Source organism: Scyliorhinus torazame, chromosome 22 (genome assembly GCF_047496885.1).
Source record: "Scyliorhinus torazame isolate Kashiwa2021f chromosome 22, sScyTor2.1, whole genome shotgun sequence".
In the NCBI taxonomy this organism is placed as follows: domain Eukaryota; kingdom Metazoa; phylum Chordata; class Chondrichthyes; order Carcharhiniformes; family Scyliorhinidae; genus Scyliorhinus; species Scyliorhinus torazame.
In genome coordinates this window covers 66,460,589-66,485,522 of record NC_092728.1, presented here as the reverse complement: position 1 = coordinate 66,485,522, position 24,934 = coordinate 66,460,589, and the positions used below count along the sequence as shown (strand labels likewise).

The 24,934-nt window shown below is 50.8% G+C and overlaps 1 protein-coding gene across 3 annotated transcripts in view; it reads right to left on the bottom strand.

Moving 5' to 3' along the window:
* Positions 1-24,934, bottom strand: part of tncb (tenascin Cb) — a 417,727-nt gene that overhangs the window by 232,914 nt on the left and 159,879 nt on the right. The window lies entirely within an intron of this gene.

The window sequence follows — 24,934 nt, the reverse complement described above, 5'->3', positions numbered from 1 at the left end:
CACTCCCTTGGACTCTGTGGTGATATGTCTGCAAGCAATATCGGAGTTGGATGGTGTGCAACCTCCAACCAGCAGGTGGCGGTGCAGAAACACCATGCGGTCTCAAGACCGTGGTCATGTGACCAGAAACTCCCATATAAGTGGAGACACATCTGGCCATCGGAAGGCAGATGGTTGCAGGAGATGGGAGTAAGACATACAGATGAATGGTTGGTGCTAGGTGTAGTTCCAGAGGAGTATGGAGAGACTCCATGATAACGTGGTCTGTAACAAATTGCTATCTTACTACACAGGACTCAATAAAGATCTGGTTTAGACAAATCAAGGTGTTTGGTGGATTCCTTTGCAAGGTATAGAAGACCAAACACAACACACTCAATTATATCCTTCCTATTAAAGCTACCAGAGCTGTACATGGTCTCACCAAGGCACTATACAATTGAAGGGAGCCAGTTTAGCTCAGTTGGCTGGGCAACTGATTTGTAATGCAGAGTGAGACTAACAGCATGGGTTCAATTCCTGTACCAGCTGAGGTTACTTATGAATGCCTTCTCAACCATACCCCCAGCCTGAGATATGGTGACCCTCAGGTTAAATCACCACCAGTCAGTTCTCCCCCTCAAAGGGAAAAGCAGCCTATGGTCATCTGAGACTATAGTGACTGTACTTTATAATTGCAATAAAAACAGAAAGTGCTTGAATAACTCAGCAGGTCTGCCATCATCTATCGAAAGAGAAACAGAGTTAATGTTTTGAGTTTAATAGGTCTTCAGAACTCTATAATTGCAGTAAGACTTATTTATGCTCTAATTCCATTGTCATAAAAGCTAAAATACCATTTGCTTCTATGCATATTAATTGGTTGGATCAAGATTGAATAAAGGAACAAAAAGTTCAAAACCAGATATTGCAGTTAATCATCAGGGACATGCCTGAAGACTACATTCAATTCAAAATGACCACCATAAGCTCCACAACAGGCTTTGGTGTCATCAGGCAAAACAAGTAAGAGATTGTGGAGACACTTAAATCTGACAACAGACAAAACGATTGAGTCTAACATCAGACAAAGTGACAATTATGAAGTCTTCCAAGAAATGGAGTCTGTCAACAAACTAGTCGATTAAGAAGAATAAAAGCAAAATATTGTGGATACTGGAGTCTGAAAGTTGAACAGAAAGTGTCAGAAATACTCAGAACCCCTGACAGCCTCTGTTGGTTGAGAAACAGGAGTTACTATCCGTGATCACTTAGACCCGTTCGCCATAGGTACAAATCTCGTAATGGCTGGCAACGCTTGCAAGAGGCCAAAAACGCTAACAGGAACTCAGAATGCAATGTTACAGGACCTTTCCTGTTGAAGTAATCAGATTCACACTCAGCATTGCTTCCGGAGTTTACCCCTGCCCGCCGGCACGATGTCACGCTGGCAGAAATCACTACTGGCTTCCAAAATACGGAAACCGGGAGCCCGGGAGGTGAGTGTAGCCCTCGGCTGGTGGGGGACATGGCTGGCCACTGCCAAGGGCAGGGCCAGGGGATGAGACCACCAGGGTCACGATTGAGGGAAGGCTTTCCATTATGTGGGGATGTCAGTGGTGTTTGGGGGGGTGGGGGTGCTCTGAAACCCCGATCCAGTGATGTTTGGGGGATGGAGGGAGTGGCGTGTGGAGCCGGGCCTGCTGGCCCAATGAGGCCCTGTCTGATTGATGACGCAAAACAGGCCATCCTGCTTTCTTTGATGGAGTGTCAGAAGATCTGGAGAGAAGCTCTGAACGTTTCTTTGGGGAGAAACATGCCAGCTTTCAGTCAGAGCCCGACTCTTCGCCAGTTTTGGGGGAAATTCCACCCAAAGTCACTTTTAAAAATCTTCAGACATGCATTACTGGATGCAGTGAAAAACGATGTAATTGAGGTGCGGCAAGGTGCCACAGTGGTTAGCACTGCTGCCTCACAGCGCCGCGGACTCAAATTCGATCCTGACCCCAGGTCACTGTCTGTGTGGAGTTTGCACATTTTCCCCGTGTCTGCTTGGGTCTCACCCACACAACCAGAAGGTGTGCAGGGTAGGGGGAGTGTCCACGCTAAATTGCACCTCAACTGGAAAAAATAATTGGGTACTCCTCAGTTTATTTTTAAAAACGAATGATGTAATGGATGAAGCAAACCTTTCAACTCCATGCTGAACTACTGCCTAGCATTTAACGGTTACTAATAATCTTCGGTTTCTTCCTTCTGATTTATATGAATCTTCCTTTCAGATTTTACCCAATATGAAGCAGACAGACAGAGGTCTCTTCAGCACAGGAAGTGTCTTGATCATTATGTAATCAAATACTGGGCATTTTCCAGACACATTAACAGAGCACATCAGAACCACAGTAGCCTCTCAGAAGTCATGGTGTATGCATAACAAATGATATCACACAGTGAGTTCATTGTTAGGTTTACTTTAATAATGGAATCAACCACAATTAACCTCAAAATGTTTGCACATCCCCATGTTGCCCTGGAGACACTGGAGCTGGTCCAGAGCTAAAGAAACAATCATTTTTTCATGTAACACACTAAGGGTGATTTGCGACTGTCAGCTACTTCAATCGTGAGGGGTCCAACACATGGAAATGGCAAGTAAACAGCGACTGCCCCTTAGCCGCTCAAAGTCTGCCTGGTGGATTTTCAGGTCAGTCTGTAAATAGATGTCCAACATTCCAGCTGACATATATAAATTAAGGCTGCATGCCAACTGTAGGGCTCCATTTGCAATTCTCATGTTCAAATGACTAGACCATGGGAGTGATTCTCTGATTACCGATGCCGAAATCGCGTTCAGTGATCGGCCGGAAAATCGGGGACGGGGCCGTTTTTCCGATGCTCCACCCCCCCCAAAAAACAGTATACTCGAGGAGTACACCGCATGCCATTGGGACGGCGTCAGGACGTCACCTGAGGCCTCTCCCGATGCTCCGCCCCCGATGGGCCGACTTCCCGACGGTGTCGGTCGTGTGCCTCTCAACTTTCGTAAGCCTGACATGGCGGCTGCGGACTGTGTCCAGTGCTGCAACAGTCGGGTGGGGGGGGGGGTTTGATCGGCTGGCATCGGGGGCTTCAATGGGGGCTGGAGAATGGTGGGGGGTGGTCCGTGGGTGGCGAGGGGGTTTACAGGGGGCAGTTTTTGGCAGGCCGGTTCTGTGCATGGCCGACGCCATGTTGTATGGCCTGGCTGCCGCAGGCTGCCGCCATGCACGTGTGTGCCCGCGGACCCTGCCATTCTGTGTCCGTAAAGCTGTCATGTCAAGCTGGGGGGCATCACATGTGGCACAGCTGCTAGCCCCCCACCGGACGTAGCATCGGTGCGGGGGCGCCACCGCCTTTTTGGTCACCACATTCCCAGAGGACCTTAGATTGCTCTCCCCTTTGAGATAGGGCTGGCTGGTGGTGATTTAACCTGAGGGTCACCGCACCTTAAGCAAGCGGCAAAGTTGAGAAGGTGGGGCCTTCATGAATAACCTCAGCTGGTAGAGAATTGATGCTCCACATCATCAACCAGCCGCCCAGCCAACTGAGCTAACTAACCTCCACCATTTAAACAAGTATGGCATTAAGAACCCCTGATCAAATTGAAGTCAGTGGGAAAACTCTCCACCAGTCAGAGTCAGAGCTTGCACAGAGGAAGGTGGTTGTTGTTGTTGGAGGCAATCATTTCAGTCCCAGGACATTGTTGCAGGAGTTCCTCATTATCCTAGCCCCAATAGTCTTCAGCTGCTTCATCAACCACATTCCTTCCATCACAAGGTGAGAGTGGGCATATTTACTGATGATTGCACAATGTTCAGTACTATAACAACTCCTCAGACAGTGAATCAGTCAGTGGCAATATGCAGCAAAACCTGGACAACATTCAAGTTTGGGCTGACAAATCGCAAGTAACATACGTGTCACACAAGTGCCAGGCAATGACCATCTCCAACAAGAGAAAATCTAACCATCTCCCCTTGACATTCAATGGCTTTACCATCAGTGAATATTAGCAACCTGGAGGTTATCATGGACCAGGCACTGAACTGGACCAGCCATATGAACAATGTAGCTATAAGAGCAGACCACAGGTAGGGAATTCTGAGGTGAGTTACTCACCTCCTGACTCCCGAAACCTATCAGCCACCTACAAGGCACAACGTCAGGAGTGTGATACAATACTTTCCACTTACTGGATGAGTGCAGTTCCAACAACATTCAAGGAGTTTGACACCATCCAGTACAAAGCTGCCCACTTGATCAGTGCCCCATCCATCACCTTAAACATTCACTTCCTCCATGGTTAATGCACGGTGGCAGCAGTATATATCATATACAAGATGCTTTGCAGTAAATCCAAGACTGCTTCAACATCTTCCAAGCGCATGACCTCTACTACCTAAAAGGAAAATGGCAGCAGATGTATGGGAATAGCACCACCTGCATATTGCCCTCCAAGCCACACATCCTGACTTGGAACAATAGCATCACTGTCTCAGTATCAAAATCCTGGAAATATCGCCCCAGCAGCACTGTTGGTTTACTAGCACCACATGGATCGCAGTGGTTCAAGAAGGCAGCTCACCAACACATCGAAGGATGGGCCTTACCTGCAATGCCCACATCCCATGAAAGAATTGAAAAAAAATACACCTGATCAGACACACTTGCTGATGAATGTGCAGCAACTTGGCTGTATAAATATATGTGTCACTTCCCTTCATTCATTGTTACACCTGCATAACAGTTGTCTCATCATTAGTTTCTGTTCTCTTTTATTCTTTGTGTCACGTTTATCCTCTCTCACTATTGTCAAATTATACTCAGGTCGGGGCATGTTGCCACAGTAGCTTTTTTGGAGCGAGTCCCAAAACCAAAGACCAAGTCAGAGAAATGGGAAAAATGATTAAATCTACCTGAGTGAACAGGGGTCATTTGCTTGTTCATATTGCTGTTTCAATCATTTTTACTCAAAATTACAGAATATAACAACCACAGCCACTCTTATTTATATAGTGCCTTTAACATAGTAAAACCTCTCAAGGCACTTCCTCGGTCATCATCGTTATGGGTATTATATGAGGTTGTCCTTGGTCAGGAATTATTGAGGCTGCAGGAGGCTAGGCTGTTGGTAAACTTTACCTTTGATTGAACATTATACTAACTTTGCACAGTGCAAGGTTTATCACGAGGCTTCACATAGAACTATCTCTCAGCATACTCTGTTGTCACGAAAGCTTACATCACTGATGATATATATTGTTTATTTACATATTTAGAATTAACTCTTCATATTATGTCTCCCCCATCGAGCCTTGAGGTCCCTGACTCTATTAAATGCATCAGTTACATTATTCTAACCCCCCCCTCCCCCTGCCCCACAAGGTCATGGCTTTCGTCCTTGGTTCACAGGAATTAGCACTGTGGTAGTTCCACCAATTTTCCCAGCCTTATTCTCAACTGGCTCGGAGGCTGTATAGGATCAACAGTCTCCATGATGCTCTCTAACTCAGTGAAGTAGTAGCTTGTCATCCTGTTTGTCTGTGTTGCCTACTTCATTGATGGTCTTCTCGTAGATGCTAGTATGCTCCAGTTTCTCCTCACTATTCCATTTTCAGTCTCTACAAGATAAAATTGTAGATGGAGGGTGGGACTCTCCGTCCAACCAGCCCGTTTTCCGGCACGGCATGCCCCTACTGGTAGCGGGATTCTCCATTCCTGAAGCCAGCCGATGGGGTTTCCCATTGTAGGCCACCCAACGCCTTCAGGGAATGTACATGCGTGGGTGCACTGCCGGCGAGGCAGAGGATACCGCTGACGGAGAATCCCGCAGGTAGTACTTTTGTCCAGAATTTGGCCGTGGCAAGTCTGGCTACAAATGCATACTAATACACCTGATTTAAGTTTTCGTACATCCTATAATCTATGGGGTTGATTATAGTTTCCGGTTTGACTTACATGATACTCATCCTCTTTCTCCCTTACTCTCTATATGTGCTACTTTGGGACATGGCGTAAGTGTCTGTGGAAGAACTCGAAGTTGGGGCCATATTTGCCTTCCTGTCACAAGTTTGTACAGAGGCAAACCATTCTGGAGTGCCATTGGATGGTAGTTCAACAGTACCTAGTTGATATCATCATTTTTATTCAGCAAAACCTTGACTGTCCTTACTCTCCTTTCAGCCTGTCCATTAGTCTGTGGGTTTCTGGGTGAACAAGTCATGTGGACAAATCCATAATCCTCTCTGAACTGCTTAAATTGTACTTTAATAACTGTTTCCGAGGTTGGATCATGAAGATGTTTAACCTCAATCCATCTGAAGTAATAGTCAGCTCCTAGGAGAAATGTCTTCTTCTTGAGTTCTAAAATATCCATTCCAAGATGGTCCCACAGTATGGAAGAAATTGAGGACATCATCCTTTACTCCTGACGATGGGTTGGACAGGTTGTGCAGCTCAAAATAATTTCCTCTAACAATTTTGAGAGCCCTGGCCTCCAATGGAATTTTGAACTCCAGCACAGCACTTTGTAATGCCCAAATGTCCCTGGTGTCTTATCTGATGGATCTCAAGGGCGAGGACTTAACGTATAACCAATCTCTCGTCATAAAATCTACAGATCATTCATGGCTCTGAAATGTTTTCGTTGCTCAAAGTATTGCTTTAGGATGAAATTATTTGGAACAAAATCTGGCCATTCTTTAATGCGGATTCCCTAATTTTAGCACCATCTGAATCTGCTTTCTGTGCCTCCCGAAATCCATTCTGTCTCTGTGATGTTGCTGGTGGACATTTTGTCTTTATGAGGTAAAGGACTCCACATCTTCAAAGAGGAAATTTGTGTCGACAGAATGCCTGGCAATGCACCTGCTGTTGTTTGTTGTTTGCCTTCAACAGATTCAGTTGTGGCATTGAATCTCACTGATTTTCAACTGGCGCCATACTTACTATTTTATAAAGTGACCAATGGTTTGTGATCTGCCTCGTGTTAAACCTTAGGCCCAAGATGTGACCAGTAAATTTCTCACAGGTCCATGTAGCTGCTCATGCCTCTTTTTCAATTACAGCGTATCTTTGTTTTGTGTTACGGGTAGGAGGGGGTCAATTTAAATAGACCAGGGGCAGGTGTAAGTTAGACATTCTTAGTGAAGTGGAATAAATGGTTGAAAACAGCAGTTTTCGTTTTCCACCCGGACACTGCCAGTCTCCTGCCCGAGGTATGGAAGAACGTCCGAGGGGTTTTCAGAACGTTCCTTTTGTTCCTAGCTTTCTAATTTAATGTGCTATCCCTTTCTCCTTTCTCCTCTTGTATTTTGTCTGTCTGCATTGCTTTCAGCTAAGCCTTCTGCTTTTATTCCACCAGCTTTAGTAATCTTGCTTTTCTTCGCTATACCTAAGCCTAGACATTGTCAACCTTATGCCACATCAGTTTAAATCCTCCCACACTCTCCCCCCAACGTTATCACAGGCTTCAATTTCTCTCATCCTGAAGTGACAAGGATCCAGAGAGCTGTGGATCACACAGGCCAATCTCCCTCTTGAATGTAGATGCCAAATTATTGGCAAAGATCCTGGCCACTTGAATAGACGATTGTGTCCCGGAGACTATTGATCAGATGGGATTTATAAAGGGCAGACACCAGGGGCGAAATTCTCCGGCATCGGCGCGATGTCCGCCGACTGGCGCCCAAAACGCCACAAATCAGTCGGGCATCGCGCCGCCCCAAAGATGCGGAATGCTCCGCATCTTGGGGGGCCGAGCCCCAACCTTAAGGGGCTAGGCCCACACTGGATGAATTTCCGCCCCGCCAGCTGGCGGAAAAGGCCTTTGGTGCCCCGCCAGCTGGCGCGGAAATGACATCTCTGGGTGGCGCATGCGCGGGAGCGTTAGCAGCCGCTGACAGCATTCCCGCGCATGCGCAGTGGAGGGAGTCTCTTCCGCCTCCGCCCTGTTGGAGACCGTGGCAAAGGCGGAAGGAAAAGAGTGCCCCCACGGCACAGGCCCGCCCGCGGATCGGTGGGCCCCGATCGCGGGCCAGGCCACTGTGGGGGCACCCCCTGGGGCCAGATCGCCCCGCGCCCACCCCAGGACCCCGGAGCCCACCCACACCGCCTTGTCCCGCCGGTAAGGTACGTGGTTTAATCTACGCCGGCGGGACAGGCATTTTAGCAGCGGGACTTCGCCCCATGCGGGCCGGAGAATCGCGGCGGGGGGCCCGCCAACCAGCGCGACGCAATTCCCGCCCCTGCCGAATATCCGGTGCCGGAGAATTCGGCAACCGGCGGGGGCGGGATTCACGCCAGCCCCCGGCGATTCTCCGACCCAGCGGGGGGGTCGGAGAATCCTGCCCCTGACATCCAACATTAGGTGGCTTCTTAATGTAATTATGATGCCAGCGGAGGGGCGCGAGGCTGAGGTGGTAGCTGCTATGGATGCGGAGAAGGCTTTTGACCGAGTGGAGTGGAAGTATCTATGGGATATTTTAGGCAGGTTTGGGTTTGGGCAGGGATTTGTGGAGTGTGTCCAGCTACTGTACCAGGCCCCGGTGGCAAATGTAAGAACCAACCGAGTTCGGTCAGAATACTTTAGTCTTTGTCGGGGGACAAGGCAGGAATGCCCGCTCTCCCCATTACTGTTTGCCATAGCCATAGAACCCTCATCAATGGCCCTGAGAGCAGCGAAATACTGGAGGGGTATAAGGAAAGGGGGGTGGGGGGGGTGGAGCACAGGGTCTCTCTCTATGCAGACGATTTGTTGCTTTATATCACGCACCCGGTGGGCGGGGGGAGGGATGACCAAAATCATGGAGGTATTAGGAGAATTTGGCCGATTTTCAGGCTATAAATTAAATATGGAAAAAAGCGAGATGTTCGTGATTCAGGCACGAGGGCAGGAAAGGAGGCTGAAGGAGCTACCGTTTAAAGTGGTTGGGAGGAGTTTTAGATATCTGGGGATTCAAGTGGCCAAGGATTGGGGACAGCTTCACAAGTTAAATTTGGGCAAAGCAGTGGATCAAATGAGAAGGGATTTTTGTAGATGGGACATGCTCCCACTGACGCTGGTGGGGAGGGTTCAGACGGTGAAGATGACTGTCCTTCCAAGACTGCTTTTCTTTTTTCAGTGTCTCCCGATTTTTGTCCCAAAGGCTTTTTTCAGAAGTATGAATGTGGCGAAATCGAGGTTTCTCAGGGCGGGTAAAACGCCGAGAGTAAAGAGGACACTCCTGGAACGGGCCCGCGGGGAAGGGGGATTGGCTCTCCCGAGCGTTATTAACTATTACTGGGCTGCCAACATATCGATGGTCAGGAAATGGGTAGTGCAGGAGGTGTCGGTCTGGGAGCGGATGGAGGCAGCATCCTGCAAAGGTACGAGTCTGGAGGCTTTACTGACGGCGCCCCTGCTGTTCTCGCCGGCTCGGTACTCCACAAGTCCTGTGGTGGTGGCAGCCCTGAGGCTGTGGGGGCAATGGAGGCAGCATATGAGACTGGAGGGGGCATCAGTGTGGTCACCGATCTGTGACAATCACCGGTTTGTCCTGGCGGTGCTGGATGGGCGCTTTAAGGTATGGCAGCAGGCAGGGATTGAGAAGTTTGGGGATCTATTCATCCAGGAGGGCTTCCCGACCTTGGAGACATTAGAGGAGGAGTTTCATTTGCCGGGTGGGAACGGGTTTCGGTACCTTAAAGTGCGGGACTTTGTATGGAGACAGTTCCAAGCTTTCCTCGCCTCCTGATGCGCAATCAATTACTCTCAAGACGAAGTGATTCATAACTGAAGGCTTTAATCTGCTAGAACTCTTCCCCAGCAGCTTCGATACAGAAAGTGAAGACTGCTGGGATGGCACTGGTTCTTATACTCCGCATCTCAGGGCGGAGCTACATACATCAGCCAATGGTAGACTCCTGGATCTAACCAATGGTCATCCACCGCTCAGGTACCGCAATACCTGGTATTATCACATTCACCCCTGTTAAAAAGAGCCCGGCGGGGTGATGACCAGCGTTAATAGTCGCCTTTCGCATGGTATGACCAGGTATTGAGGTACCGTGATGTCGAGGGTATTAACAAAGTGTTCATAGTGCAGCAATCAATTGATCGGGTGGCCTGGTCGTCCTTCTGGAGCGTCTGGGCTTCGGCGGTGATTCTGATGGGGGTCCCGGCGGTTGCGACTCTGGGAGCGTGATGTCGTCCTTCCAGGCAGCTTCATCACCCCTAGGCGGCGCTGTTGGGGCAAAAGGTGGACAGGGGGGGGAAAGCGCCTGTAGGGGGCGTCGATGTGTGTTCGGGCCTAGGCAGGAGCGGCGGGAGTACTGACCCTCCAGTTAGGTGCTGTGGGGAGGGTGGGGGTGGGTGCAATGGTTCGGGTGCGTGTGGGGTTCCGGCGGGCGCCAGGTCCCGAAGGGAGACAGTGTCTTGGCGGCCATCAGGGAACGCTACGTAGGCTGGTTTAGCACAGGGCTAAATCGCTGGCTTTGAAAGCAGGCCAAGGCGGGCCAGCAGCATGGTTCAATTCCCGTACCAGCCTACCCGAACAGGCGCCGGAATGTGGCGACCAGGTTCTTTTCACAGTAACTTCATTTGAAGCCTACTTGTGACAATAAACGATTTTCATTTCATTTCATTTCATTACTGGGGGTTGGCGTGCAGCAGGTGGACCCTCTCGACCAACGGGACCGACTTGTGCGCGCTCACATGTTTCCGAAGCAGGATGGGTCCGGGTGTCGCTAGCCAGGTTGGGAGCGAGATCCCGGAGGAGGACTTCCAGGGGAAAACAAGGAGACGTTCATGAGGTGTCTGATTTGTGGTAGTACAGAGCAGCGACCGGATGGAGTGGAGGGCCACCGGGAGGACTTCCTGCCAGCGGGAGACTGGGAGATTCCTGGACCGTAGGGCCAGCAGGAGGGTCTTCCAGACCATTCCGTTCTCCCTCTCTACCTGCCCGTTTCCCCGGGGGTTGTAACTTGTTGTCCTGCTCGAGGCGATGCCCTTGCTGAGCAGGAATTGACGCAGTTCGTCGCTCATAAAGGAGGACCCCCTATCACTGTGAATGTATGCGGGGAAACCGAACAGTGTAAAGATACCCTGGAGGGCCTTGATGATGGTGGTTGTGGTCATGTCTGGGCAGGGGATGGCGAATGGGAACCGGGGGTATTCGTAAATCACGTTAAGGAAGTAAGTGTTGCGGTCGGTGGAGGGGAGGGTGCCTTTGAAGTCCATGCTGAGGCGTTCAAAGGGACGGGAAGCCTTTATTAGGTGCACCCTCTCTGGCCTGTAGAAGTGCGGTTTGCACTCCGCGCAGATTTGGCAGTCCCTGGTGACGGTCCTGACCTCCTCGATGGAGTAGGGCAGGTTGCGGGTCTTGATAAATTGAAAAAAATTAGTCACCCCCGGGTGGCAGAGGTCCTCGTGGAGGGATTGGAGGCGGTCCACTTGTGCGGTGGCACATGTGCCGCGGGACAGGGCATCAGGAGGCTTGTTTAGCTTCCCCGGACGGTACAAGATCTCATAATTGTAGGTGGAGAGTTCTATACTCCTCCGCAATATTTTGTCGTTCTTAATCCTACCCCGCTGCGCATTATCGAACATGAAGGCAACCGACCATTGGTCCATGAGGAAAGTGAATCTCCTGCCGGCCAGGTAATGCCTCCAGTGTCGCACAGCTTCTACTATGGCCTGGGCCTCCTTTTCGACCGAGGAGTGGCGAATTTCGGAAGCATGGAGAGTACGGGAGAAGAAAGCCACAGGCCTGCCGCTTGATTGAGGGTGGCCGCCAGAGCTACGTCGGACGCATCGCTCTCGACCTGGAAGGGGAGGGACTCGTCGATGGCGCGCATCGTGGCTTTTGCAATGGTGGGCCTCCGTCGACAGGGGGAAGGTTGTGGACTGGATCAGGGATCGGGCTTTGTCTGCGTAGTTGGGGACCCACTGTGCGTAATAGTTGAAGAACCCGAGGCAGCGCTTTAGGGCCTTGGGGCAGTGAGAGAGGGTAACTCCATGAGGGGGCGCATGCGCTCAGTGTCGGGGCATATGACTCCACTTCGCACTACGTAGCCTAGAATGGCTAGACGGTCGGTGCTAAACACGCATTTATCCTTGTTGTATGTCAGGTTAAGGATTTTCGCGGTCTGGAGAAATTTGCGGCGGTTGGTGTCGGGATCCTGCTGGTCATGGCCGCAGATGGTGATGTTATCCAGATACGGGAACGTTGCACGTAAGCCGTACCGGTCAACCATTCGGTCCATCTCCTGCTGGAAGACCGAGACCCCATTCGTGACACCGAAGGGAACCCTTAAAAAGTGATAGAGCCGCCCATCTGCTTCGAAGGCAGTGTACTGGCGGTCACCATTATGGAGGGGTAGCTGGTGGTAGGCAGACTTGAGATCCACCGTGGAGAAAACCTTGTATTGCGCGATCCTGTTCACCAGGTCGGCTATACGGGGGAGAGGGTACGCATCCAGCTGCGTAAACCTGTTGATGGTCTGACTGTAGTCAATGACCATCTTATGTTTCTCCGTGGTCTTTACCACCACTACTTCAGCTCTCCAGGGACTGTTGCTCGCTTCAATGACCCCTTCCCTCAGCAGCCTTTGGACCTCTGACCTGATAAAGGTCCGGTCCTGGGCACTGTACCGTCTGCTCCTGGTGGCGACGGGTTTGCAATCCGGGGTGAGGTTCGCAAACAGTGAAGGCGGGTCGACCTTAAGGCTCGCGAGGCCGCTGACAGTAAGGGGGGTAGAGGGCCGCCGAATTTAAAAGTCAGGCTTTGCAAATGGCACTGGAAATCCAGCACAAGGAGGGTAGCTGCGCAGAGATGCGGCAGGACGTACAGGTGGAAATTGTTGAATTCCCTGCCTTGGACAGTGCTGTTCGCTAGGCAGAACCCCTTTATCTCCACCGAGTGTGCTCCGGAGGCCAGGGTGATCCTTTGATTTACGGGATGGGTGACAAGAGAACAGCGCCTTACCGTGTCGGGGTGAACAAAGCTTTCCGTGCTCCCAGAGTCAATCAAGCACGACGTCTCGTGGCCGTTGATGGAGATCGTCGTCCGGGGCCGACTCTGGTCCAGAGTCACTGACGCCAACTGAAGAAATTGAGAGTTCTGGTCGGGCCTGGGTCCCCATCCAAGATGGCGTCACCCATGGGTCGCACATTGCGTCCAGGGATGAAGAAGATGGCGGCGGCGAGGGACAAAATGGCGGCGCCCACCCGTCCAGCATGGTGTCCAGGGGGCAAAATGGCCCCGCCCGTGGGTCGCACGGGGCCTTAGGGTAGGGGGGTGGCGGTGAGCGCTGGGCGGTCGGGGTCTGAAAGAGGGGTTGCCGATAGTTGCTGGAGACCGCGGCCACGGCGCGGGCCTGGCAGACCCCCACATAGTTGCCCTTCTTGCCGCACCCTTTGCAGGTGGTGGTCGGTGTGGGCCGGGCAGCACGGGCGGGGATGATTCGCCTGCCCGCAGAAGAAACAGCGGTGTCCGGCGGCGTTAGCGGGCCGTCTCGCCGCGCAGGCTTGCGGGGTCAGAGGAAAGGTCTGAGGGGCTGCTGCTACGGGGTGCCACGCAGCCCAGTGGGCCACTGCGTGATCGGGTGCAAAGGACAGCGCGTTTTTATAGGCAACATCCATGGACCCTGCCAGGGTCCGTGCCTCTGTAAGGCCCAGTGTGTCCATTTCTAGGAGCCTTCGGCGGATATCGGGGGAGGTCATACCTGCCACGAAAGCATCCCTGATCAAAAGTTCCATGTGCTCGCTCCTCGAAACTGACGGGCAGCCAGAGTTTCGGCCCAGCACCAGCAGCGCCCGGTAGAAGTCTTCCAATGTTTCCTCGGGGCTTTGCCTCCTAGTCACCAGCAGGTGACGAACGTAGACCTGGTTCACAGGGTGGATATAATGTCCTTCTAGCAGCTCGATCGCGGCAGCATAATTCTCCGCCTCCTCGATAAGGGGGTAGATCCCAGGGCTGACCCGTGAGCATAGGAGATGCATCTTTTGTCCTTCCGTGGGGGTGTCGGCGGCCGTGTCGAGGTAGCCCTTAAAGCACGCCAGCCAATGTTTGAAAATAGCAGCAGAGTTGTCCGCGTGGGGGCTGAGCTGAAGGCACTCCGGTTTGATACGGAGATCCATCCTTCCAACTGAAGTTGTAGCAGATTAAATTGATGCGCAATCAATTACTCTCAAGATGAAGTGATTCATAACTGAAGGCTTTAATCTGCTAGAACTCTTCCCCAGCAGCTTCGATACAGAAAGTGAAGGCTGCTGGGACGACACTGGTTCTTATACTCCGCCTCTCAGGGCGGAGCTATGCACATCATCCAATGGTAGACTCCTGGGTCTAACCAATGGTCATCCACCTCTCAGATACCGCAATAGTTGGTATTACCACACCTCCCCCTGAGGGGACTACAGGATAAAGTGCTGTCAAAAACATGGGTTGGTGGTGGGAAGGTTTTGGACATATACAGGGAATCGTTAGAGTGGGAGGGGGCCTCTATCAGAGAGGTGAAGAGGAAGTGGGAAGAGGAGCTAGGAGGGGAGCTGGAAACTGAACTGCGGGAATAAGAGTTGAAAAGGGTAAATGCATCCTCGTCCTGTGCTCGACTTAGCTTGATTCAGTTCAAGGTAGTCAACAGGGACCACATAACGGTAGCTCGGATAAGTAGGTTCTTCCGGGAGGTGGAGGACAGATGTGGGCGGTCTGGGGGTTGCCCGGCCAACCATGTTCATATGTTTTGGGAATGTCTGAAACTGAGTGAATTCGGGCAGGGATTTGCAGATGTTATGTCGGAAGTCCTGGAAGGTAGGGTAACTCCGAATCCAGAATTAGTAATATTTAAGGTGTCGGAAGATCCGGGGGCAAAGGGGGGGGGAGGGAGGCCGATATTGTGATCTTCTGCTCCCTGGTGGCCTGGAGACAGATCTTGCTGTGATGGAGGGACCCGGAGCCCCCAAAATCAGGAGTGTGGGTCAGCGATATGATCGAGTTTCTCAGTCTGGAAGAAATCAAGTTCGCTCTAAGAGTCTCAATACAGAGATTCGCCCGGAGTTGGCAGCCGTTCATCGATTTCTTTAACAAAACAGAACGTCAGCAGTGAGGGGGAAAGGGAAAAAGAAGGGGGGGGGGAGGAGAATAGGAGCAATTTAACATGGTAATGTTAAATAAGGACGGGGAATTTAGTATATGTGTAATTGGGGATAGGCCGGGAGAAGTGGAGTATGTGGTTTGATGTTATTTTAGGGGGCATTTTGTGCGTCGACCCACGCGGTTGTTTTAGAAATGTCAATATGTTAAATTGTGAAAATTACAAATGCTTCAATAAAATATTTTCTAAAAAGAAATCCTCCCACACTGCTCCATCCATCCTCTCTGGAAAGACCTGAGCGCCATTTTGATTCAGATGAAAACTATCCGTTCGAAATAACCTTTCCTTGTCGCAGAGCGCATCCAATGTCCCAAGAACCTCTTCTCACATCTACAGTCACACATTGACCTATATTATTGCCCATTCCTCACCCTGCCCAGCATGTGCACAAAATGAAATCCATGGATAACTCCCTTTGCTGTTCTGTTTTTTAATATTGTACCTACAGCTGAACCTCCCTCTGCATGCAAAATGGTCTATTTGGAGATTAAAAATAACAAGAGACAAATGTTCAAAGCAGCAATGACAGTAATAGTATTGATGGAGGGGGAGCTTGAAGAAGCGACTGGGGGCCTGCCATTTGCTTAATACAATGCAGGCTCTCTTCTAACACAATGCTCATCAATAAAAGTGACTCCCATGGAGAGGGGTGGGGAGGGGGGGGGGTCATAGGAAACAAACTCATTCATATGTTTGAGGTGATTCGGAATAGCATATTTCAGAAAAAACAGCTTACGCTGAAACCAGAGGGATAAATATTGGAAAGAATGAAGGATTACCCACTGTGCACACGTCAGGCTTTTTAAATAGATGACAAAATGTCACAATGACAGCTCACACTGTCCAAGGTAAAAGTACAAATTGCATTCACTATGAAATATAATATAAATATAAATATACACGGAAATGATTAAATTTGTGGATAAAATAACACATAATTGTCCTCGATGCCAGGACATATTCATTATCTTCGTATTGACGTCTTAACGTCAACACACTGCATATCTGCAACGACCAACATGGCATGGCCAGCTTGTGCATATCTGTACCTTAAATGCTCTAATCTACAGGGCTCTGGACCGGGTGCAGAAAGGTGGGATTAGAAAGGGCACCTAGGTGTCCTCTGGTTGGCATGGACATGATGGGCTGAATGGCCTCCTTCTGTACTGTAACTTTTTTATGATTCTATGATATGCTTGCGCTTCACATCCAGCTAACAGAATTCCAGTGGACCTATTTGAAAGTAAATTCCGTAGAGTGGGGCTCTTTAAATGCTCTCCAAGACCTGTCCTCTAATGTAAAAGCTCCAATAACGTTAGAGAATCAGAGATAAGGGGCGTCATTCTCCGACCCCCCCGCCGGGTTGGATAATGGCCGTTGGCCGCCGTGAATCCCGCCCCCGCCCCGCCGAAGTCTCCGGTACCAGAGATTGGGCGGGAGCGGGAATCGGGCAGCGCCGGTTGGCGGGACCCCCCGCTCAATTCTCCGGCCCGGATGGGCCAAAGTCCCGCCCAGAAATTGCCTGTCCCACCGGCGTTAGTCAAAGCTGGTATTTACCGGCGGGACCAGGCGGCGTGGGCGGGCTCCGGAGTCCTGGGGCGGGGCGATCTGACCCCGGGGGGTGCCCCCACGGTGGCCTGGCCCGCGATCGGGGCCCACCGATCCGCGGGCGGGGCCTGTGCCATGGGGGCACTCTTTCCCTTCCGCCTCCGCCACGGCCTCCACCATGGCGGAGGCGGAAGTGACTCTCCCCACTGCGCATGCGCGGGAAACTTTCAGCGGCCGCTGACGCTCCCACGCATGCGCGGGAAACTTTCAGCGGCCGCTAACGCTCCCGCGCATGCGCCGGGAAACTGTCAGCGGCCGCTGACGCTCCCGCGCATGCGCCGCATTTCCACGCCAGCTGGCGGGGCAACAAACGCCATTTCCACCAGCTGGCGGGGCGGAAATCCCTCCGGCGTCGGCCTAGCCCCTCAATGTTGGGGCTCGGCCCCCAAAGATGCGGAGCATTCCGCACCTTTGGGCCGGCGCGATGCCCGTCTGATTGGCGTCGTTTTTGGCGCCAGTCGGCGGACATCGCGCCGTTGGGGGAGAATTTCGCCCAAGAAGTTCAAGTTGCTGCTTGAACTTGTCAGATATTTGAAGAAATTATGGTTTTAAAGGATTGAAATTGTAACCAGGCTTTTGAAATGTCTGAAGGAGATCAAGCTTTAGTGGTTCAATGTCACTCTGTGAAGATAGAAGATTGGGGGCACTAAACGTGTGCAGTCTGAAGGAAGCTAATGAATGCAGTCTGAAGTCATGAGCAAGTTGATCAGATAGGATAATGATTGCATGGGTGGTTTGCTGATCTATGTCATACATGTTCCGAAAGTCTCCTCATTTGTCTCTGACTGATGGTCAATTGGAATTTGAATATACAGTGTATAGATAATCAACATGTTGTATTATCAAATGAAACATAATTCATACAACCTGTTATAACTGCAAAGTTATTGACTGCCATTTCAAACGATGACACTAGACAGTCCAACCACTGCTACAGAGATCAAGAGTGGAATTCTCCATTGCCCGACGCCAAAATCGTATTCGCCGATAGGGCGGAGAATCCCTTTTGACCCAGAAATCAGGAGCGACGCCTGTTTTCGGATGCTCCGCCCCCTCCAAAACGGCATCATCGGTGAGTACGCCGCACACCGTTAGGACGGCCTCAGGACATCATCTATAGGCGTTCCCCTGATGCTCCACTCCCGATAGGCTGACTTCCCAACAGCATGGGACACGTGTGCTCTGGGTTTTCGTCAGCCTCGCGTGCCGGCAGCAAACTGTGTCCAGTGCCGCCGCAGTCAGTGGGGGGGGGGGAGTCATTTCGCTGGCCGGGGGGGCTTCGGCGGGGGCAGGGAGGACTAGTGGGGGTGGTCCGGGGGTGGCGAGGGAGGGTACAGGGGGGCACTATCTGGTCACGCACATGCACGGCCACGGACCCGCCATATCTCCGGCCGTTTATGTCGGGAACAGCGGGGGTTTAACGGACGGAGCATCAGTGTGGGGGTGCTGCCGACTTTTTCATTGTAAAACTAGACACTTCCTCCGGACATAGCCTCAAAATCAGAGAATCCAGCCCCAAATATTTTACAATTATTTGTTAATATGCAATCAGGGTTAAAAATCTAATTTACTTTCTTGGTTAACAGAGCAAACATCAAACTATTGGGTCAGCTTACTCTTGAACATGTTCCCAATAGTTTAGTCTCTCAATCACCCCTTTCTCTATGAGTTTCTTTTTTACTTCAGCATTATTAAAGTGTAATTTGTTCATGATGTTTCATGTAGTTATCTTGGGCCTTCATCTGGTCTAAGAATAACCAAATAAAAAATAAGATTACAATTCTTAATGCAATGATCAGGCAGAGGTATTTTTTGCTGAATCCTTGATGTATTATGTTAATCTGATTCCTCGTGATGGCTGGCTTAATGTTATATGTCTCCGTTATTCTACAGGAGGTCTCTTGGCTAAACCCGTTCCACCTGTGGGTGTATGGTATCAAATGTTATTGATACACATGTCTGGTGTTCTCTATTATTTGTTTGAATTTGATGCAATACTTCAGCAAGAAGATTGAGATGTCCCCTGGATTGGCTACATACACATTTTCTGTGTATAGCAGATGGTTCAAGATAGCAAATTCAAAGTAAATTGAATCATGTTACAATACTGGAAATAAAAACTGAACATTAGCTGAGGAGCTATTATTTATCTTCAACAGACTGCTATTGTTGAAACCACTGAACAATTGAAAACACCCTTGAATATTGTGGTATTGAAGAGCTGCCCAGTTATCAGGCAGATGGTACATTCACATGGAGACTGTTGCTGGGGATATAATTTATATTCTGGTACAGTCCTTTTAAATGCAACCAAATATCTCACCGCAGTCCCCAGACGTTAGGAACTGCCAGGAAGGGTAATTTTGTTGAACGCATCTGTGTCAGAAGGCAAATAGTCTACAACTACGTCCCGAAATAAAAAACTATACTACCACAAGGACATTACTTTTTTCCCTCTCACGGATCAGAAAATATGTATTTGCGAAAGAATGATGGTGAACAGCCAGACATTTAAGTGTCTACATTTCCTCTTTGATTTTGAACATTTCAGCACAGCATACTCAGACATTCGTACGAGGAATACGCAAAAGGCACATAATCCTTTTAAATCTATTGTCAAAGGGAATGCAATATGTAAGTGACAATATGCTGATTCATTTTAACATAGAGCAATTCTTTTGCAGCCTGATGGAATGGATAAACCAAGGGCTGGATTCTCTGTTCCTGAGTCTAAGTGCTGACACCAACGGAGGATCCGTGGAGGTCCACGTCAGAAAAATCGGCTCCACACCCGCACCGATTCGGCTACCGGTGAGGGGCTGGCGGCGCCATGTGGAACACCCTCAGAACACATGAAAAATGGTGCGGGAATCACCGGGTCTGTGATGGACATGTGCAGGGCTGACAAGCTGCAGCCATACGTAGATTATGCGTAGCCTGACTACCCAGGGGTCGCCAATGGCCTCCGAGACCCCCGGGCGCCTTTCCGCCTGGTCCACGTTTGTGTGGACCAGCACTGATCGGTGCCCGACTGCAGCTTCCCTGGGGAGGCCGAGAATCGACCTAGGCCGGTGTATCCCAGGCAGGTACATTGTAAGTAGGTTTACAACTTACTTCCGCATGTGCCATTTAGTCTGGCCAATTTCTGGCGGATTTCCGGCTCCGACGTCTCGCGAGACTTCAGTGAATCCCGCGAGGCACGAAGGCGGTCGGATGTTTCCCTCCTCTTGCTCTTCTCTCTGCCTTCCATTGATTTGCCTTCTTCATCCACCTCCTTTACCCTCTGTCTGCCATCGTGAGCACTAAAGATATCCCCCTCCCATGCACAGCCCTCCTTCCACAGTGTCCTATACCGCCTCCCCTTGCACAGCCCTCCTTCCACAGTGTCCTATACCCCCCTCCCCTTGCACAGCCCTCCTTCCACAGTGTCCAATACCGCCTCCCCTTGCACAGCCCTCCTTCCACAGTGTCCTATACCCCCTCCCCATGCACAGCCCTCCTTCCACAGTGTCCTATACCCCTCTCCCCTTGCACAGCCCTCCTTCCACAGTGTCCTATACCCCCCTCCCCTTGCACAACCCTCCTTCCACAGTGTCCTATACCTCCCCTCCCCTTGCACAACCCTCCTTCCACAGTGTCCTATACCCCCCTCCCCTTGCACAGCCCTCCTTCCACAGTGTCCTATGCCCCCCTCCCCATGCACAGCCCTCCTTCCACAGTGTCCTGTACCCCCCTGCCCTTGCACAGCCCTCCTTCCACAGTGTCCTGTACCCCCCTCCCCTTACACAGCCCTCCTTCCACAGTGTCCTATACCGCCACCCCTTGCACAGCCCTCCTTCCACAGTGTCCTATACCCCCTCCCCTTGCACAGACCTCCTTCCACAGTGTCCTATACCCCCTCCCCTTGCACAACCCTCCTTCCACAGTGTCCTATACCTCCCCTCCCCTTGCACATCCCTCCTTCCACAGTGTCCTATGCCCCCCTCCCCTTGCACATCCCTCCTTCCACAGTGTCCTATACCCCCTCCCCTTACACAGCCCTCCTTCCACAGTGTCCTATACCTCCCCTCCCCTTGCACAGCCCTCCTTCCACAGTGTCCTATACCCCCCTCCCCTTGCACAGACCTCCTTCCACAGTGTCCTATAACCCCCTCCCCTTACACAGCCCTCCTTCCACAGTGTCCTATACCCCCTCCCCTTGCACAGCCCTCCTTCCACAGTGTCCTATAGCCCCCTCCCCTTGCACAGCCCTCCTTCCACAGTGTCCTATACCCCCCTCTCCTTTCACAGCCCTCCTTCCACAGTGTCCTCTACCCCCCTCCCCTTGCACAGCCCTCCTTCCACAGTGTCCTATACCCTCTCCCCTTGCACAGCCCTCCTTCCACAGTGTCCTATACCCCCCTCCCCTTGCACAGCCCTCCTTCCACAGTGTCCTATACCCCCCTCCCCTTGCACAGCCCTCCTTCCACAGTGTCCTATACCCTCTCCCCTTGCACAGCCCTCCTTCCACAGTGTCCTATACCCCCTCCCCTTGCACATCCCTCCTTCCACAGTGTCCTATACCCTCTCCCCTTGCACAGCCCTCCTTCCACAGTGTCCTATACCCCCCTCCCCATGCACAGCCCTCCTTCCACAGTGTCCTATACCCCCTCCCCATGCACAGCCCTCCTTCCACAGTGTCCTATACCCCCCTCCCCTTGCACAACCCTCCTTCCACAGTGTCCTATACCCCCTCCCCTTGCACAGCCCTCCTTCCACAGTGTCCTATACCCCCTCCCCTTGCACATCCCTCCTTCCCAAGTGTCCTATACCCCCCTCCCCTTGCACAGCCCTCCTTCCACAGTGTCCTATACCCCCCTCCCCTTGCACAGCCCTCCTTCCACAGTGTCCTATAGCCCCCTCCCCTTGCACAACCCTCCTTCCACAGTGTCCTATACCCCCCTCCCCTTGCACAGCCCTCCTTCCACAGTGTCCTATACCCCCTCCCCTTGCACAACCCTCCTTCCACAGTGTCCTATACCCCCTCCCCTTGCACAGACCTCCTTCCACAGTGTCCTATACCCCCTCCCCTTACACAGCCCTCCTTCCACAGTGTCCTATTCCTCCCCTCCCCTTGCACAGCCCTCCTTCCACAGTGTCCTATACCCTCTCCCCTTGCACAGCCCTCCTTCCACAGTGTCCTATACCCCCCTCCCCTTGCACAGCCCTCCTTCCACAGTGTCCTATACCCTCTCCCCTTAAACAGCCCTCCTTCCACAGTGTCCTATACCTCCTCCCCTTGCACAGCCCTCCTTCCACAGTGTCCTATACCTCCTCCCCTTGCACAGACCTCCTTCCACAGTGTCCTATACCCCGTCCCCTTACACAGCCCTCCTTCCAGTGTCCTATACCTCCCCTCCCCTTGCACAGCCCTCCTTCCACAGTGTCCTATACCCCCTCTCCTTGCAAAGCCCTCCTTCCACAGTGTCCTATACCCTCTCCCCTTGCACAGCCCTCCTTCCACAGTGTCCTATACCCCCCACCCCTTGCACAACCCTCCTTCCACAGTGTCCTATACCCCCCTCCCCTTGCACATTCCTCCTTCCACAGTGTCCTATATCCTCCTCCCCTTGCACAGTCGTCCTTCCACAGTTCCCCCCCCTTGACTTGTCAGGCCACTCCCCTCAAATCCCCCACCCACCCCCAGGCCCCAGCACCGGCCCCTGCACATAGCACACTCTAGTACTGTTCAAAATTCAGACCCTTTTTGCGGTGATTGCATGAGACCCACAGCACAGTGCTGTCCAGACAGACATTGTTGTGTGGCGGGGGAGGGGGGGGGGGGGGGGGAGAGAGAGAGAGAGAGAGACCCTCATACTCCCCAATCCCAGGCACAGTACTGAACCGAGATGGTGACACAGGAGGGTCCATGGGTCCATTAGCACGGTGCTGTCCATGAAGCGCAGCTGGGCCACTCATTAGCACTCAGCTTTGACTCCAATGTGATTTCCCGCTGGTGTAACGCATGAGTGGAAGGCATGATGGGATGCCATGAGATACAAATGGCGTTCACACCGCCTGTCAACAGGATAACTAACCCGCCTTTGGCAGAATTACGACATGATTTTACACCGGTGGATTCCAACATTTTGGCTTTCGTTTGATTCTTCGCTCCCGCCAACCACCATACCCACTGCGAGCAGCTTGGGAAAACTTTGCACAGAGAATAAAGTGCATTTTCCATTATGTTTTTGTTTTTGGTGAGATATGTTTGTCCTACTCTACCTAAAAGACAATTCATCTCAGCGAGCTCTCATTTCCTACAATTGACACTAAAACCTAAGGGGCTGGATTCTCTCTCCCCGCCGCCGCAAGAACACATCGGGCGAGCCGCGTACAGTGGAGAACTCCATTGACCTCAGGTGGGATTCTCCAGCCGCCACGCAGACTCGGCAGGAGCATCCCACCCAGAGTTTCTAACTGCGCTGATTTTCTTAATTGAATTCCTCCCAAATTGAAGTAATGAGCATAAAAGATCAAAGAATGTTACGTTCAAACGATGAGCAATTACCACACTTTTTTGAACATAACACACTGGAAGCAGGCCCCACCCACAATATTGATCATGCCACCAGGATGCATTAATATGTTGTTTGCAGGTTTTTGATGAAGCCTTAAAAAATTAAGCGAATACCTTTGCATGCAAAGACAATGATAGGAATGTTTCCAGAGATTTTGAATAGAATTCATTCATAATTTACGAAAGCACTGACCAGTGTCGCCTCATATAACTAGCTAATGGTTCTGTGAATTTGTTAAAAGCCATTTCCAGTCATTTAAATCAGGATTACTCAGAGTAGTGGAATGTCATTGTTATTAAAATGCTTAATTTCATGTGACCAAGTCAGCTTTTCAGCTTTATTAATTAAACTGGAACAAGTTATCGCTCTTAGATATATCATGAAATATATTTTAAGCAATTTTTTAAAAAAAATTACATTTTAAAATGCAGCTGAATTGTGCTGGTTCGTGGCAGGTTTTGAGTTTGGAGACGAGCCGATCTGCAAACCTTCCATGACTCTTCGGTTGGGTATTTCTTTCTGTGTTGTTGCTGGAGTCTTATTGTTGCTATCCGGAGTCTGGTTGAGATTTTTTCTTTGCACATTTTTTTATTTCTTCGAACTGAGATTCTTACTTTCTCTCCAAGCCTTACTAACCTACTCTCAGATCACTGCTGGTACCATGTTGTAATGTTTTACATTAAAATTTACATTAAAATTTAAAGCTGTGCACTCCGTGTACAATGTGTTCTCTATTCTGTTTTACCTGGATGGCTCGGATGCATAGTGTTGAATAAATAATACAAAGCTTTGTTAACAAACAATACTATAAATTTATTTACACTACTAACTAAGATTCGTTCACTTTCCAAAAGTAGAAGGTTATTATATAAAACTATGCTGTCTCTAACTTACAGAACTCTCAAGTATACAACTGCCCCCTATGCCTGACCCTCTTCCAGCTCTCTCCTAACTCTCAACTCCCAGAATCCCCGAAGTCACATGATATATATATGACCGTTCTGTGGTTCCCTCTAGTAGTATGAATCATTATCATTAACTTGTTACCCTTTACATCCCAGTCAATATATATATATCATGACATAAGGGGCCTGAACTGGGAACGCACAGCCAAGGCTGCACATAGCCCCATTTTTTACAACTTGGAACTGCCCGCTGTAGCGAGGTATCGGAATGCCTCTTTTAAATGGCCTCCCAATCTCCGAGGCCCACAAATAAAATCCCAACCCGCCCCCCCCCCCAGCCCAAACACAACATGGGAGGGTCACCCAGCACCCCCCAACACCATGTTAGGCAACCCCATCCCAATTACACACAGGTACAAAATGCCAGCTTGGCAGTGCCAATCTGACACCATGGCAGTGCCAATCTGACACCATGGCAGTGCTCCTGCCAGTGTCAGCTTGGCACCTTGGCAGTGACATCTTGATACCCAGGTGGTACTGCCATGTTGGCACAGCAAGGGTACCAAGGTGGCACCAGCAGTGCCAGGGCACCACCCTGCCCAAAAGGCATGCAGCAGGAGGCCTCCAATCCCCATGGAGACCCCCACGAGTGCCGTTCCATCTGGTCCCCGTTTGTGGGGACCAGTGCTGAACAGCACTCCCCCAAGG